The sequence below is a fragment of the Silurus aristotelis genome (genome assembly GCF_946808225.1).
Source record: "Silurus aristotelis genome assembly, chromosome: 2".
Taxonomy (NCBI): Eukaryota; Metazoa; Chordata; class Actinopteri; order Siluriformes; family Siluridae; genus Silurus; species Silurus aristotelis.
Window position 1 is genome coordinate 28,107,864 of NC_139575.1, and position 16,087 is coordinate 28,123,950.

General features: G+C 34.8%; 1 protein-coding gene across 1 annotated transcript in view; it reads left to right on the plus strand.

Annotated features, from left to right (window-relative positions):
* The window catches only part of cntn4 (contactin 4), a 166,482-nt gene that overhangs the window by 7,393 nt on the left and 143,002 nt on the right, over positions 1 to 16,087 (plus strand). The window lies entirely within an intron of this gene.

The window sequence follows — 16,087 nt, forward strand, 5'->3', positions numbered from 1 at the left end:
TGAAGTACCTAAATAAATGTTTTGCTAATGAAAGGAATTTGCTTGACGTGTCAGAGAAGGTCTGTTAATGAGATTCATTCTGAAACTTTGCCTTTAGGAGATATAAGATCAGAGTTTTGATAGCCTTGGCGTTTCATTAAGTTAAAATGTGGTATTTGAAATGCCATAGTTCACTCAACAGCATAGTTAAGGGTTAAGGGACTAGTTGTTCTCAATTCTAGTTCAATCAATATGCATGTAATTCATACAGCTTCTTTCAAGACCTCATCATGCATTTTCTCTCTTTTTTGTAAAAGCTACATGCAGAGGAAGAATACTAGATAGATAGATAGATAGATAGATAGATAGATAGATAGATAGATAGATAGATAGATAGATAGATAGATAGATAGATAGATAGATAGATAGACAATTATCAATAAATAAACAAATATATGAGTAGTAAATTAAGATTATCATAGCAAACATACATTGCAGTAATGTCTTAAAGCGTAAAGGCTTTAGGCTGCTGATTAGAACTTTGCGACTTCAAGCCTCAGCATTGTTGGGCCCTTGTGCATACCGATTAACCCTATGCTTGATCGCCTGGGCATGCAAATAAAACTATTTTACTGTAATGTATTTAAGATGGATAATAATGGCTGCTGCTGTCTTTTCTAATCCTGTAAGAGACAATGATTTTTGAAGCATCAGAAACTGGGTGTGCATATGCTAGAATTAGATTGCCATCTTTTCTGTGTTTTTGCCTGTCAAGTGCACTAGAAAGCCCTTCATTGCCTGTTTCCAAAAAGCTGAAGATCTTCAGTGAATACCGAGGCCTCTTGAGCGAGCCAATATGAAATTTTTAAGAGGATCAAAAGTCTTCTACACCCTTATCATTACACAGATGATGATTTGGTCTGCATTACTCTAAAATAACATACTCTGAATGCCCAAGGCACATCACAAAATAATAATTTCCCCCAAAAATGTGTGAGCAGGGTTTGGTCATGTTCAGTCTCTGAATTTTAAAATGTTAGAAATTGTTAAATTATGTTGGACTGAGTTTTTATAAATCTACATGGCCTGAGGAAAGTGGTCCATGCTATGATGTGCTAGCAAGGAAACACTTAATGCATGCCCTAGGCCTGTATTCACACCAGAGTTAAGAAATCTGAACTAAACACTTTTCATCAGTGTTTAAGATTAAATGACAAGAAGAGTGAAAATTTGTGAGACACATTGTTCTAATGGGGTGTTTAATCATATGACAAATGTGAGCACCTCATAGACTTCAGAAACAGTTTGATATTTGTTATTTGTCTGGATATACAGTATATTACAGTCCTAAGAAGGAGCATTTGCCAATTATTTGACTGGTAATACTCTAAAGTGACTTGAAAGAACTGGCATATCGACACTGATGCCTCATGTGTAGTGTGGAAATAAATATTTAGTAAATTAAACTGACATTTAATCTAACAATTGGCATAGGGGTCCAAAAAATAGACATTTGTTTGGATGAGCACAAGATGTGGTCTTGCTGTACAAAAAGTTCCAAATTGCTAACTCTATATAAAGAGTGTGACCTTTTATAGGTCCTGTACAATTATAAAGCCAGAGGACATTGCAGATGTACCAGTGTTAGACAGAGCCTTCACATTATCCAATAATATTTACTCTATGAAATTAGAGTCAGAGAGCTGAACCTTGTTTGATACACTGTAACAAAAATTATTTGCCTAATGGAGGTCTCCTAGATTGCTTGGTTAAATCAAACACTGTGGGTTTCAAAAGGTCTTACAACAAAGCTAACAAGGAACAATGGTGCAAAGGAAACTGGTGTGCTGCATTAGCATAGGCAAAAGGGCAGTCACTCTCTTGAACAAGTCAGGAACTCTTATTGAAGCTCTCTCACAAGAAGAAAGAATGCTTTTAAGTGAACCAGCTGTGACATTTTGTGGATAATTCTGCAGGGATTCAAAGAAATGGCTCATCCAACATGGAATATTGTCAAAGAAAAGGAGCAGTTACTCAAACTGCATAATGACTCCTGCTAGGCTTCATTTATTATTAGCAACACCAGCTTTCTATAAATTCCTTTTTCTCTATTTTGTTTCTTCCTATTTTTAGATTTTTAGAATCTAGAGATTTATGCAGTTCCTTTATTACATCTAAATTCATGCTAAAGCGATTAAAAATGTATATGATTACACCATATTTTATATATCTTACACTACCGTATTATAGAAGTAGGTCAGGTAAAGTGCATTGTGACTATTTTCTGCTAGTTATCTTCAGAGCCTCTCCATCCCTTACTTTAGACTTTACTACAGGTATTTTTTGGAATTACGGTTTTAAATAATGTAAAGTGAATATTATATGCCAAATATACCAAATCTTTGTTTAAGAAAAAGAATTTCAACATGAGTAGATAAGTTAAAATGCTATTATTGACCATGATATTGGAGATCTTGGTCTTGGTACAACCTCATACTGCTGTAGTCATTTAGGCTTTGAATCGTGTGCCTCTACCTGTAATCCATGTAAAGCCATGGTTCTTTAATTGGGGTTTAGGGACCTACAATCACATCATACAATTATCAACATTGTTATGTTTATGTTATGAATTCTACTTGACAGTGATGAGAAGATCTGACATTGAAGGATCAGAAAGTGATGATGCAGGGAATGCTTGGCTGCCATTAACAAGTAATCCCTCTGGTAGCTTTTCTGATGCCTCCTGCTTAAAAGTCAAAGAGCCAGAAGGATTACTATCAGCCTGTTTGACTCATCAATTGAATTGTGAGGAAAGTCAACCCTTCTTTGTCAACTTGCGGTTAGTCAAACAGACTCTGAATGATTCCACACCAAATGAACAGCTGGGCAATAATTGTGATGGAGACATGATTAAAGAAAACCATCCCAGATGCTGCAAGCCAATTGTGCACATCATGCATAAATAACAATAGATGTGCAGTTGCAGACAAAAATAAAAGACAATATTTTCCTAACCTTGAATTATGAAAAAGACCCTTCATCCTGCTGACAGGATTCAGTGCAGATATTATTACAGCAGCTGTTACTTCCTCGAGATAATGTTAAGCTATGAACATACTACATGTCACTATCAGAGCCCTGAAGGCTGCCCATCCTGACGCTGACTTTATTACTGTGGGAACAATAATATATAAGTGGGAACTTCCGATTAGAGGGAATAACACACTGGATCAATTTACTAATATCCACAAGCTTACAAAGCAACATGATATCCCCACTTGGGACATTCAGACCATGTCTCCTTGTTTCTGACCATTGAGTGATCTGCAGATCCTATCACAACAGTGAAATGTGGATTGATAAATCTGATTCAGTTGTCATGGACTGTTTGAACTGCACAGATGCCAGAAGGATGGAACACATTCTGTGTTCTATACACGTTTACATGGCTAGTGTCACCAAGGACAAACTTAAAGAAATTAATCATAACTGCAAAGCAAAAATATATCAACAATACATAAGGTTCACCTCAGCAACAAAACCCCCTGGTCTATGTGGCAAGCCACCAAGTCTATTAGATACTGTACTACAAAAGCAACTGCTTTCCTCCCCTTTACACAAGACATGTTTTACTGTCAGTCAGCAAGAAGGCAATGGCAATCCATCTTAAGTAAGGTGCACACTGCACATAATCGTGTCAGCAGACATTGGATGAGTACTTAGGGTCTTTGCTCATGATCTGGGAATTGTTTTCACGCATATATCCAAACGCTCTTTATGTCATTATTGCCAGCATGATTTAAATACACCACCATTGTGGCAGTACCCAAGCCAACTGCAGTCTCTATAGCTAGCCACATATTCCTTACCTTTCTGGCAAAAGAGAACATACTGTATGCACAGATGTTATTTACTGCAGTACCTGCCAAACAGGTCTCCACACTCAGTCCTAACTTCACCATTCATATCTGTAATCGGATCATAAATTTTTTCACCAACAACCAAGTAAGTCCAGATTTAAGTCCACTAACCCTATTCTGGCTGTGTTTTACAGATAACACTACCAGGGTAGCCTACAACAGCAGCTCCTGGTCAAATTCTACAGTATCTATTTAAAAAACTTATAAATGTGTGATAGTATGTTTTGATGCTGATCAACAGAGAGAGATTCATTTTATGATGAAAAAGACCAAACATATTGTCAAATCTACCCCAGACCCTGCTATCTAAACTTCCTTAGCATCATTACCGTTATTGTACATTCAAGATATCACTACCTGTACCTTCTTACATGCATAATTAGACTAAGGACAACTTCCTCCCCACATCTGTCTTCAGACTGTCTGACCCTCAACCTCCCACTCTCTCGTGCCAGTTCCCCCACACATCAACAAACCCCTGAAAGGAAAGTACCTGTTATCCCTAGTGCAATAGGACAACACACCCTATTCCCAGTCTCAGTGTTTACATGACATTTCACATGAACTTTCTAGCAAGGACATTTGCAGTGCTCCATGCTCTGTGTTACATGCTGGAAAAAGGGAACTGTTTTAGGATCCATTTGGTGAAAGAATTTATTGGCAATACCAAAACATAGCCCTAGATCCAAAATGAAAGAGCAGACATAGGTTCAAACATGACCAGACAAAACCTAAGGATAATACAAGTAGTGAGAAGGACAAATATCACCTAAAAGAACCAACTGACCAACATTGACATTGACATTGAGATATTGAAAACTATAGATTTATGTGTGTGGAATTGCAAAATGAACCGAAAATATGTCTCAGAGGTTACACTAGAACTAAAGAGAGTGCAAATGTCTGGACACACTGGTTGAAAATAGACTTTTTGTTTGCTTAATTTAATTTTAAATTGGAATATTTAGGAGTTTAGAAACTACTAAAAGAGGCCGCACATAGTGACAGTTTAAACAGAGACTTAAATTATATCTCTCCTTAAAAGTTATATACTCTAGAAGGTGCAGTGTTTTCTGTGAATAAAAGCTGCAATGTGCATTTACACCTATTATTCTTGTGTATAATTCTTGACCTTTTCATGTGGATAATACATAATCATTGGACATGTACAGCTCTTAGAAATATAGGTTCTGTAATAGAACACATAAAATGGAGGCAATTTTTTTATGAGCCAGTATAGTGAGCTCTTTCCACTGATATTGCAAAATGTAATTGAGCACACACACACACACACACACACACACACACACATATATATATATATATATATATATATATATATATATATATATATATATATATATATATATATATATATATATATATATTCATTCATTCATTATCTCCCGCTTATCCATAATTCGGGTCGCGGGGGCAGCAGTCCAAGCAGGTCCCCGCCTTCGACTGTTGCCCAATCCTCACAGCACCGTCCCTTACAGTCCCTCCTGAAGGTGGTGAGCCCTGTATATATATATATACAGTGAGGACAATAAGTATTTGAACACCCTGCTATTTTGCAAGTTCTCCCACTTAGAAATCATGGAGGGGTCTGAAATTGTCATCGTAGGTGCATGTCCACTGTGAGAGACATAATCTAAAAAAAAAAATCCAGAAATCACAATGTATGATTTTTTAACTATTTATTTGTATGATACAGCTGCAAATAAGTATTTGAACACCTGAGAAAGTCAATGTTAATATTTGGTACAGTAGCCTTTGTTTGCAATTACAGAGGTCAAACGTTTCCTGTAGTTTTTCACCAGGTTTGCACACACTGCAGGAGGGATTTTGCCCCATTTCTCCACACAGATCTTCTCTAGATCAGTCAGGTTTCTGGCCTGTCGCTGAGAAACACGGTGTTTGAGCTCCCTCCAAAGATTCTCTATTGGGTTTAGGTCTGGAGACTGGCTAGGCCATGCCAGAACCTTGATATGCTTCTTACAGAGCCACTCCTTGGTTATCCTGGCTGTGTGCTTCGGGTCATTGTCATGTTGGAAGACCCAGCCTCGACCCATCTTCAATGCTCTAAATGAGGGAAGGAGGTTGTTCCCCAAAATCTCGCAATACATGGACCCGGTCATCCTGTCCTTAATACAGTGCAGTCGCCCTGTCCCATGTGCAGAAAAACACCCCCAAAGCATGATGCTACCACCCCCATGCTTCACAGTAGGGATGGTGTTCTTGGGATGGTACTCATCATTCTTCTTCCTCCAAACACGTTTAGTGCAATTATGACCCAAAAGTTCTATTTTGGTCTCATCTGACCACATGACTTTCTCCCATGACTCCTCTGGATCATCCAAATAATTATTGGCAAACTTAAGACGTGCCTGAACATGTGCTGGTTTAAGCAGGGGAACCTTCCCTGCCATGCATGATTTCAAACCATGACGTCTTAGTGTATTACCAACAGTAACCTTGGAAACGGTGGTCCCAGCTCTTTTCAGGTCATTGACCAGCTTCTCCTGTGTAGTTCTGGGCTGATTTCTCACCTTCCTTAGAATCATTGAGACCCCACGAGGTGAGATCTTGCATGGAGCCCCAGTCCGAGGTAGATTGACAGCCATGTTTAGCTTCTTCCATTTTCTAATGATTGCTCCAACAGTGGACCTTTTTTCACCAAGCTGCTTGGCAATTTCCCCGTAGCCCTTTCCAGCCTTGTGGAGGTGTACAATTTTGTCTCTAGTGTCTTTGGACAGCTCTTTGGTCTTGTTAGTAGTTGGATTCTTACTGATTGTATGCGGTGGACAGGTGTCTTTATGCAGCTAATGACCTCAAACAGGTGCATCTACTTTAGGATAATAAATGTAGTGGAGGTGGACATTTTAAAGGCAGACTAACAGGTCTTTGAGGGTCAGAATTTCGAGCTGATAGACAGGTGTTCAAATACTTATTTGCAGCTGTATCATACAAATAAATAGTTTAAAAATCATATATTGTGATTCTCTCACAGTGGACATGCACCTAAGTGGGAGAACTTGCAAAATAGCAGGGTGTTCAAATACTATTTTCCTCACTGTATATATATATATATATATATATATATATATATATATATATATATATATATATATATATATATATATATATATATATATATATATATATATATATTGTCAAGGTGGTATACATTACATTACCATGCATGGTATATTATACTGTCATTTTAAAACATTCAAATGTAGTTTACAGCCATCTTTTGCTATGGTTATCTACTAAAATGCTGTTAAAGTTCGTGCCTCAGCAGCAAAACAGAAACAAGAAATTCAGAAATACATTATTTGGCTAAACATTTGTACACACCTGACCGTGCAACCCAAATATATGTGATACTTTTTTAGAAAGGAGTGGGGTTTTTTTTATTCTTAACTATTTTTAGGTTCTAATTTAAATGTATGCAATTTTTTTTATACTGACAACGCTAAATACTTTGTACAAAAGGTCCGATTTTTCTAATGCATAATATATTCATCTGAAGCATATTTTTAGCTGACATTCTATTAATTTTGGTCTAAAACACACTATTTGTTGCTGAGCTTAGTGCTGAATTGACTTGCTTGCAGTCCTGACCATTCATGAATTAAAACATTTGACACATAATGAAACAAAAGATATATGACAAAGAAGGCCTAGGGTTACTGCAGAGCATGAAGAATCCTTTATCAAACACAAATTGGGACAATAGTCCTCTCCCAAATCTCCAGCAACTGGTCTCCTCAGTTCACAGACGTATATGGATTGTCCAGGCCAGAATTAGATCCTGTCACAACTTTTTTGTTGCATTAATCAAATTCAAAATTACCTAGTTTTTTACATAGATTGGTACATTTTTCAGATTAAACATTTGATATGATTTCTTTGTCCTACTATATGTCCTATAAATATGGGTTTATAAAATGTACAAATAACAGCATCTCAAATTTCTTTGAGTTTGAGTTTTAAATACTTCCTGTCCTTGTTTTTGTTTTTATTTATTTATTTATTTATTTATTTATTTATTTATTTATTTATTTATTTATTTATTTATTTATTTTTAATAGTCTGCTGTCTGTTTATCAGGGACAAAGGTTTAAGCTACAAACCACGAAATGTTATTGCTTCTGTTCTGTTGTTAGTGCTGACTCTAACCAATTACCTCCAACACATTTAAGAAAGAACACCTAAGTGGGGTCCAAAAGTTTTCTAATCAAAATGGTTCTATTTTACATTCTTTTCTAAAATTATACAACAGTTGTAATTATGTTTTGTAAATTGTGTTATTGGTGACCACTTGACTAATATATTTGAAATATATACATGAAATTTAGACTTTTTGTAGTATTTGGTTTGCTTCTATGTTGCATTCATTTTATACAGTATTTAGGTAAAAAAAAATCATTAAAAAATTATATTGAAAAAAGTAGAATCTTTAAGGTATTTAGGCATGATATTCAAGTGGAACTTCTGAACACTTCTAAAGATTTCATGGTAAATAACACAAATTTACATACTATTAAATAAGAACCTAGAAATAATAAAAAAAATCTTGAATAATTTATATTGAAGATGTTGAAGATATTGAGTATTTGGGAAAAAGAAAAAGCAAGATTTTTAGTGTGGTCTCAGAATTTTGTATTTGCTGAGAAATACCCACTCTACAGAAGATAGCCCACTCAATAAATTTGCTGATTTATCCAAACAAAGATGCAAGCTTGTTGAAATTATTGCAATGTCATTTAAGTATTTCCTGTAATTGGTTTGTTTTGCAGTGCTGGTAGCTTGTTATGTGGTGGTTTCTTCATAGTTGATTAATAAATGCTGTTCTCAGATGTCATGAGAAATGAGTAATTAAGTGCTGTTTCCCCTATGCTGTTTTCTTTCCTTGGATGCGTTTTCTTTGACCATTTTGGAATATTATTTCACAGTTGCTCTTTTAACTTGTATACATACGTTCTTTAAACTGTAAAGTGTATTAATCTGTAGAACAAGTGCAACAAAAAATCTAACTGAGGTAATGCTCGGTTTGGCATTTGGTATTTCTTCCACAAGTGATCTAGTTTAAAAGGAGATCCAATCGATTCCCTGCGGCCCTTTTTTGACCTCATATTGATGTTAGTGCCTCATAGAAAGGGCAAGGCCTTGTTACATGACCTTATTATGTAAAGCTGAGCAACTCCTCATCTTTGTAGCTGGGCTGCACTGTGGAGACCTAAGGGCACTGTTTTTCTGAATTTGCTATGTGTTTCTAGTATATGTATATGTATATAAGTATATGTCTGTATTTGCGCTCAGTAATTTTGTGGATTTTATTACAAAAAATTAAAAAATAACGCAAATTCCAAGGATATGTGTTCATTAGCTGATGTATTTACAAGAATTTGAGCAAACACAGCTTACACCAAATTTTTTTTTCATGCAAATATTTCAAATATTCCAAAATGTTTAATGATATATTCCAGACACAGTAGGTTGTAAAACATTTTTACCGGTAACAGTGCTTTTTTGGCATTGTCTACCAGTTTACAGGAAGAAATAAATATGTATGCAAATGTTATTTTGTTAGACTATTGAATATCATTATATCTAACAACGAATATTGAATAATTAATATTTAATGGAAGCATAATGTTATAAGAATTAGTGTATCACCTGTTAGTATACTGTATAGACAGCATTTTTGTTTTCTTTTATCCAAGTACTCCCATGTGAAATGGATTTGTTTTGAAGTGGTGGTTGTCACCTGAGCTCACGTGTAAATAGCTGATAGGTCAATAGTTGGCATTGAATCCATATTTACTCACTGTTCAAAAAGAGTAGTGATTTCACTGAGCTTTTAGTCATTAATTTTTCTGTTTGACTGGTGTTGTTAAATCAGTCTAACGTGCTAAAAAGCTCAATACACTGATTAAAAAAGCAATACACTTTACTGTTAAGCATAGCTGTCTTAGAGCTTCAGAGCTGCTGGTTTAATTATGATCATCAGGTGCAATTTCTTACAATGTCTATATATCTTCATAGATTACTCCAGGCTCTCCAGTTTTCCTCTTTCTCCCCAATATATGCTGTTAGCTCTATTAACTATGCTAAATTACTCCTAGATGTGAATGGTTGTGATTCAGACCAGGTTAAAGCTAAATATAAAAGTATAAAAATTGTTTATGTCAAACAAGGATATTTTACATATTTAAAGTTTATTATGAAGCATATAACATAACTGTGCTTGACATGGTTTATACCTGAATTTGCTTCTATGTTGCTGTATCTGACAAAAAAGAACCTGAAACACAGTCTGGAAAATTTAGTGTGGGTGCATGTGTTATTTGAGATTTTTTTCCAAGGCTGGCAAATGCATTTGGCAATTTTTGTTCATCAACATCCAAGGTCAAAGTTAAAGAACAAAGAATTTGTTTGAAATTTTGTTTTTTGCTTGTGCTTTTCAAGACCACCACATCCTGATACGTTTCCAAAACCAAAGAAGCACGTCAGGTCAATTCATACATCAAGAAAATTATGATCACGATTTTTGACATAAGCAGACTCATCGACAGAAAGGCATGGCCTGACATGCTTTTTTTTTTTTTTTTTTTTGGTACATGCCAGGTGGTCTTGAAAAGTAGCATTAGCATACTCACTGCTTCATCAGCAGTTATAGTGAGCGATATTTCACATACAAAAAAGACAATTATCACATGCCTGCCACTAGGAAGACTGACTTACCACACTGTAAGCATATACTACTATAACTTCTTAATCATGCAACAACTTTGAGTGCATGTTCCACTTTTAAATGTTGGGAATTTGTAATAATAGAAATAATTGTTTGGATATTACAGTAATATATTAACTTAATATACTAAACATACTACTGTTGCACACTACATTTTATTAAAGAACCAATGCCAATCCTATATTTCACATTTACAATAATAGCTGATGGCTTAGACCCGACACTGGCTGAAAAAAATTATTGTGTCTTCCTGATGAATATTTGAATGTTATGTCTTGAAAGTTATTTAGAGTGCTGTTTGTGAACAGATGTGCTTGACTAGTAATCAGAGGATTGTAAATACAAATGCAATATGTGAGAAATCAAGTGACTGACCTTGTTGGATTTTGGGAAATGGAGGTGACTGAATTGTGAACTAGGGATGCAGCTATCTATTATGTTAGCGAGCGAGTATTCTACCGATTATTCCTTTAATTAATTGAGCAGAAAAAGTACTTTTTCTTTATTAAAGAGCAATACTAAACATACACGAGAAAAAAAGTCTCTTAAAATGAAGAAGTAATATGTTTCTTTTTTTAAAACGATTTCCATACAAGAATATGGCAGTAATTATGGTCCATGAGGAAACACATTTAGATTTACATTTACATTAGTGCCATTTAGCAGACGCCCTTGTCCACAGCGACGTACAAAAGTGCTTTGAGTCTCTATCAATGAATAAATCTACACTGGTATACTAGATTATAAACTTAAGATAAATCAGCCTACAACTCTGTTAAGAGCAATCAACACAGCAAATCTTGGAAAGATTGCAATTAACAAAGCAATCTTGGAAAGTGTTAGTTACATTTTCATTTGACACAATGTACCATGTGTAGTTAAATGGACTAAACGAAGAAAGGCAAATAATTTCCCTAGATGCTATTTTCTATTCAAATTACTCGAGTTATTACTCGAAGAATTGTTTTAGCCCTAGTGGCGACATTATAATTGCAGGGGGTAATGCTCAGTGCATGTGAAAGGTAAAGCAATTTTCATCAATCAAGTTCTTAAAAGGTCACACAGAGTATATTCTTTGCTTTTTGACCACAGTGACAACATTGACAAATTCAGTTTTTCAGTTTGTTCTGCCACAATCTCCGCCTATCCTCGTGGAACAATCAGTCATTCTGGTTTATAGGGCCTATATCTGTAGTGGCAGAAATAATCCTGTGGAAGGCACCCATACTGATCAATCCCTTCATGTCCTTGTAAATGTCATATTTTTAAATATAGGTTATTAACATGTTTAATACATGTTAATGAAAATAGCATTGATCCCAACACAGTGGTAAGAGTAAAGAGCTGTATTTTTACTTTTGCAGGTTTTACAGAATAATCTTTAAGATGAGGAGAGTGAAAACAGAATGGATTAAAGCTATGCTTGGAGTGATGGACAGAGTCAGGCAGTAGTGGTCAGGCCTGCAGCAGCAGGATTACTATGACAGGGACTGCTTCCACACAGAAGGCAATAAGGATGAGCCAGTAGTATCCAAACACATGGAGCACGGTCTGATGGTTCAACAGGGCAGAGAGAGACAGCTCCATATAAGATGTTCTCAGCCAGTAATGTAAGTGTGTCAGATGGTATGAGACAAATAGCTGGAAGCCTCTATTGGTGAAGACCTGCCATATCATTCTGGACACTGATTAGTGCTGCTGTGGGCTTTCCTCTGAGCTGATATCATCTCATTCTTTATCTGGGGATCTTTTTGTGAAACTGTTTACTCTTGATAGTATTAAAGTGTATAGGTGATTAATAAATTTTATTAGGAAATGCTATTTTTTACTTATGTAGTATTACTTAGTAATAATGTAGTAATAACTAAGATTAATTATTTAACAGTCATAGTTTAAATACATGCACTTCTTCTAATAAAGTAAAATAATGTTTTCTATTTTCTTTTCTTTTTTTTTTTATTTCTTTTCAGACCTCAAGCACAGTTACTGAACTAAACTTACTGCACAGTTTCAATGGGTTTTTAGAAAAGGGGAAAATGACTAAATCTTTTTAAAGCAGTGTACTGAAGTTCAATATCTTTCAAATATTGAAACTTTTTTAAATATTTGTTTTCAAATTGATTAATGCATTTACTTATGTTAAAATTTGTAGATATAGCCATTGAAGCAATACTTAATTAATATACTATTAATATACCAATATCCAATATAGTCTATAGAATATTTTACTAATATACTTTAAATTAGTGTTGCTTACATTTTTGTTTGCAGTCCTGTATTTATTCTGTTTCTCTCTATCGATAAGGTATTATCATTAACTCTGACAGTTGCTCTGAAAATTAAAGTATTGTCATAGCATCATATCTGCCACTCTTATCAGCTGCAGTGACTGTTACAAATGCATACCATAAATATATTCTTAATAAATCTCCACGCAGACAGATATCGATTGTATCAGTGCACAATATGGCAGACTTTCAGACACCACAGACCAAGCAAAAGCAGCCCGGTTGTATCTTAGATGAAAGACAATATCTGACAAATAAAGGTAAAAAGAACCAGAACCTTGGTCCTCTGGGGGGAAGAGATTAAGTTGTGGGAAGGGGCAGTAATGATTGAAATAGAGATAGGGTATTAAATGTTATCTGCTCTGACAAATCCTTGGCTTTTAAGCGAAACTTGTTTTTGCAGGTTATAATCCACTGTCTCATCTGGAGTAACCTCTCACAAGTGGAGCTTCAGTGTCGCTTGAGGATCCATGGTTATATAATTCTTTGCATAACATTAACACTAGTCATGAGATGGTATAAATGTTTAATGTTAGGGCAGGGATATTGGTTGTAGCTTTTATTGTGACTTTTTAAATGAAATTCAGTGACATGGCTCTCTATTAAATATCTATAAAGGTTTCAGTGTCAGATTTGTCACAAGTGTCAGATTTATGTTATTTCATGTTAAATGGAGGCTAACAATTCCACCAATGACGCAACAATACATTTCATTTAGACCCTGGAACTGGATATTTCTGACTTAATGTTTGTTGGTTGTGGCGCAATCTACATAAATCCCTCTCCTGCACTCTCATGCACCCAGCCCTATTTACACCCCTCAGTCTTCCTCTATATTGCAGTTTTAGAACCAAATGGCCCACATATTCACCTTCTCTGACAGCAAAGATGAGGAGCAATCTCTAATACTGAACTGAGATACCAGTACCTGTGCAGCACTGCTGGAGTCATGTTTATAGATTCATATTTTGGTCTGAATATAGAGGTGGTGGATTCTTAAATATTGGGAATGGGCTATGAGATGGTGTAAGAGTTCCACCCTTTACCATGCACTTGAAAATTGGTGTATTATATTTAGACCTATTTTTTTAACAATAATAAAAAAACAAAACATTAAAGATATTAGCATCATTATAATCATCTTTCATTCCTTTCATCTAATTTCGAGAGAGCAGAGTTCAAGAAAATGAACCCGCTTTAAGATCAGACATGGAGTGATGACATAGCATCAGACAGGTCATTGCATCATTAATGGCATCATAGAAATGCCATTACCATTAGACCATTACATCACTATATCAACACATAGGAATGATAAGGATATTCGGGATGATAAGTAAGCTTTTTTTAAGCACTTCCTCCACTTTGTTGTTTGTAGCTGCACCATTGCATCACAGTGGGGCTTAATGTATTTACAGTTTTATTAAGATTTAATTGTAAAATCAGAGATAATTATTCAGACTTTGGAATCACTAGCAATGTTTCAAAAGTTTACGTATGATGGATTTTTATTTTAAAAAGAAGTACATCTTTGTTAACACATTTTATCATCAGCAAGATATGCGAAGAAACAAGCACAGCATTCAAATTTATATTTCAGATATCAAAAATACATTGAAAAAAAAAAAATGTTTGAATAATATTTGTGGCTAACATTAACTTCATAAACCCCTATTATTCCCATGGAGTACAGCAGAGGAAGAAGACAACGCATTGTTAATGTTGTCAGTATAATAAAATCATACTAGATTATTTTTGGAATTCATGGTTTTTTTTGCCTTCTAGTTCTCTGTGTTGCATTAGTAAATTTAAGATGTGACAATATAGAAAAAAAATGGCTTATTCAGTCTAAATTTCTTTTATTTTGAAAGCAAGCTCTTTTGTTAAAGACAGTGGTATAGATGCAGTGAGAAACAACATCTCTGACATTGTTTCTCAAGAAAGTCTGCCAACCTTGGAGGTGCAAGCTACACACAAGCAATTTTAATACTCTGAGCAGGCCGCCCAGAAAATCAACTTGAGCACCTGCATAAGCTGACTCTGAATACAGATAACTATCACTGCGTAAATATTGATGTAACATTTGAACTGTTAAAGCTTGGAGTCAATTTTCACACATATAATATTAAAATTGTTTTTATGCATTGCTACATACTACATTTTACTATTTTGCAATATTTTCTTGTAAACAAATATATGTTTAAAAAATTTGAATGTTGAAGAAGATTTGCTATTCTCGAATCATTTGTATGAGATGCTGTGACCTTACAGACTATGACATTGATTTTTATACACTTCCATTTCACTGCTATGCTTTTAGTATGTGAAAAGGCCCATGGTTCTTGCATAATTTCTTTCCCTCTGACACACAATGTCAGCCTTTGAGTCCTGGCACTGATTCTGTGGTGATGCCCCTGGGACCTCCTCTGTGGAGAAAAACAGTTTGCTTCCTCTTCTCTTCACTCACACAACAAACATCTTCAGACTATCTTCCAGACCTCCTGAACACCCGGGAGAATGGGGGAGTGCTGAAATGAAGGACTTCGTTAATAAAACTGGGCTTTGAATTTGTATACCAGATGTTTAACTCTCATGCACTGTGCACTTGGCAATAGATGTACTGTTGTCTTTAGCATTTTCTTTTTAGCAATAAAGCAATAAAAAACAGTCATTCATTCGTCCCCGTGCACATCATGTTTGCTTGTACAGGTGGGAGCACTTAACAGCAGTGCTTTGATTAAGAAAACAAGCTTGATTATGATGCATGTTGACATTTAACCTGAGAAATTGTAGCACCTTCAATGTTTCTTCTCATATTAATTGTACTTTTATTATTTGTGGCTCAGACAGAATATGCCACATGCTCCTGTTCAAAATATACTGCCAAAAAAAAACCCTACCTTAAATATTTGTTTCATATTTTTCTATAGATATTTTTAATAGCATTCATTTATATATATATATATATATATATATATATATATATATATATATATATATATATATATATATATATATAATAAATATTATAAATAAATAATTATAAATAAATATTATTAATATTATTAATTCTAAAATTACATTTTTTATATAGAAACAGAATGATCTGTAGAAACAGATTTGCATTTAAATGT